The sequence below is a fragment of the Montipora foliosa genome, chromosome 2 (genome assembly GCF_036669935.1).
Source record: "Montipora foliosa isolate CH-2021 chromosome 2, ASM3666993v2, whole genome shotgun sequence".
Taxonomy (NCBI): domain Eukaryota; kingdom Metazoa; phylum Cnidaria; class Anthozoa; order Scleractinia; family Acroporidae; genus Montipora; species Montipora foliosa.
Window position 1 is genome coordinate 31472337 of NC_090870.1, and position 3155 is coordinate 31475491.

Here is a 3155-nt window from a genome sequence, read left to right on the forward strand (position 1 = left end):
ACGACATCTATCATTAATTTTTGTCTTAATAAATTTCCATAGTTTTTCTTTTTCGACAGCACATTCCACTGGAAACTTACTAAACACTAACACTTTCAAAAAATTGAACTTGTTACTGTCCAAAGGCAGTTTGCCATGACTGCTGTCGGTGTTGCTACTGATTAATTTTTTATCAGTCAAGAAGTATGGCAGGAGCTTCATTGCACATCTGTGTCGCTCGTTATCTTTCCTGAGTGCTCACTGGACGGCCCGCACCTTTCTTGGAGTGACACAAGTCCTTATCACCTCTTCGCTGACCGGGGTTTCTGCTGTGGATACTGTGTTGCTGTTAGTTGCTGACATGCTGACAGGGGTGGCTGGCATCAGTGTAATTTCTTGCGTAGCTGGTGCAGGTGGCACCGTGGATCCCACTTCTTCGTCTTGCAAAGTTGCCATGGTTTCCATGTCAATAGCCCATTTCAGAGTTTTCACGTTGCTGAAGACTGGTCCCAAATTTGGACGTGAAAGCGAGGCTTTGTGCGAAGTCAGGCTTGGCGGCGCAAAAATTAAAAGAGATCGATGGTTTTTCTATCCCTAATGTAATGAATCTAATGTTTTATTGAATATATGGTGTACTGTTCAGTTGCCTGCTGTAGTAACGGAAATCACAATTGAAAGGATCTCTCGTATTTTACTTTTCCTTTGGACAAGAGAGTTGGGACCTGGATTAAATTTTGTCGCCAAGCGGACAAAACGTTTGCAGAGGAATCAGCGAAGGTGAAGACGGGAAAGGCCAAGAACTTGCGCATTTGCAGTGCTCATTTTTCCCCTGAAGCCTACAGAAAAACTTTGAATGGCAGACCGGAAACACACGACACTGCCCTGCTGACTTTGTTTCATCCAAAGCATGATTGCACGCTGAGAAGTGCTCGTTGCAAGAAGTCAAGTAAAAGGAGGTGGCTCGAGACCAACAACGAAATAATGCTTGCTTAGCAAACCAGCTTCCACTAGGTACTACAGATATTGAATATTTAACATATGTTGATTATTCTTACGCTGATTTTTCAAACGTTGAGCATGACCATCTGTACTGTTTATCACCGGAAAATGATCTAACTCCAAAACGATTGTTTGAAAATCCTGAACCCGAGGATGTTAAGTCAGTGGGTTGCCAGACTGACATAAGCATATCTGATTTTGAGAAACTTGATAACGAACTAAAAAGCCTCAGGAAAAGGTTAACAGACAAAAAACACTGAAACGTGACTTATTTTTGGATGATGTGCTAAAAAATGACGATTCAGTAAAGTTTTACACGGGAATTCCTTCGCTGGGATGCTTCAATTTAATTTCAGAACTGCTCACACCGCAAGCTGAAAAGCTCAAATATTGGGACAAAAACAAGGAAAAACAGAAATACCAGACGGCACCCAGCAAACCTGGACCTAAAAGAGGTCTAACACTCAAGGAAGAATTAATTATAACTCTTGTAAGGCTGAGACTTGAGTTGATGGGAAGACAGTTGGCTGATATTTTTTCTGTTTCCCAGTCACAGCTCAGCAGGATCTTTACAACATGGGTTTGCTTTCTTGCAACAGTATTGAAAGAGGTACTAGTGCTCTGGCCAAGCCAAGAGGAAGTGAAACGTAACCTTGCTCGATCATTTAGCAAGTACCCAAATACAAGAATAATAATTGACTGCACTGAAATGTACATAGAGAAGCCCACCTCCCCTTACGCTCAAAGAGCGACATGGAGCGAGTATAAGGAACATAATACAATAAAAGCTCTTCTTGGGATCACCCCTTCTGGCTACTTCAGCTTTCTTTCAAAATTTTGCCCGGGAAGTACCAGTGACAGAAGAATCACCCAGGAAAGTGGACTTGCAGATCTGCTAGAGGAGGGAGATTCAGTAATGGCTGACAGGGGGTTCAACATTCGAGACATCCTTATTGAAAGGAAAGTCTACCTTAACATACCCCCCTTTTCAAAGAAAGGTAACAATTTCACTTAATCTTTCACTAATCAATAGGATTTCTGAAAGTTCAAAAATTGATAACAATAAAACAGGTTCAAAAATCCTTATTGGATCACCATGAGACATAACTATTCTTACTAACCATAAGCGTATATGATCTATATGATCTGTTAAGCGAAAGGAGGAGGCCTATTTGTTTTGAGTAAGCCTTATTAGAGAGGGGAGGGGATATTGCTTACTTCAAACTATAAATCAATAAGGATACATATTAAAGGAATGAAGTAGACTTTGTAATGTTTTAGTGCTGGTAATAGTAACACATTTTCACACAAGCACAATAAAAAGTGTGTGTGGTGGATGAACAAGTATAAAAGCCTAAAAATTACCTTGTTATGATTGTCTTGACCTTACATCTAGGGAGGGGATGGTTATTAGACTGGGGCTTATTACAAAAACTTGAACTTCAAGAGGGTGGGTGTCTTAATTGAGCTTTAATGACATGGGAAAATGTATTATTTTGCAGGAAAACAGCTTTCAAGGGCAGCAACAAAATCCACGTGCCAAATTACCAGAGTGCGAATTCATGTGGAGAGAGCGATTGAAAGATTGAAGGATTCCAAAATATTTCAGGAAAATTTGCCTTTGACACTGGCCCCACTTGCTGACCAGATGTTGATAGCCTGTGGAGCTCTTTGTAATTTATTGAAGCCACTGGCAAGATAACTTTCCCAATACTTCTAAAGCAAAGCTTTATCAGTTTCAGTTACTGTGTATTTTGCCCTAGGTCAAAATATAATGCCTCAAATGAAATGCAACTCAGTCAAGACTGTGTAATATACCTGTCAATTCTAGATTTACCATTTTTGAACAAAATTATCTGAAGGTGGCTGTGAAATACCTAATGATCAAGAGCATTTAACATGAATGTGTGGCACCTTATGAAAGGCCCTTTGTTAAAATTTATGCAACAAATTTCGTTACCCCTTTGACCCACAGAAATTCCCCTTACAATTTTAACACAATGTCAAGCAGACAGCTCATGAGAATAAGGACAATTATCAACTAAAGACATACTGTCTTGACATAACACCAAATTCTCAAGACTAACATACAAGAAAACAGATGTCAGTTAGTAACGAGAATTAGCTTTCAAATCTTCCAAGTGAAAGGGTTACTATGTATACTCAAAAAACGTAAT

General features: G+C 39.6%; 1 pseudogene; it reads left to right on the forward strand.

Annotated features, from left to right (window-relative positions):
- Window positions 1-606: 606 nt before the first annotated feature.
- LOC137990695 (uncharacterized) lies at window positions 607-3155 on the forward strand (annotated as a pseudogene).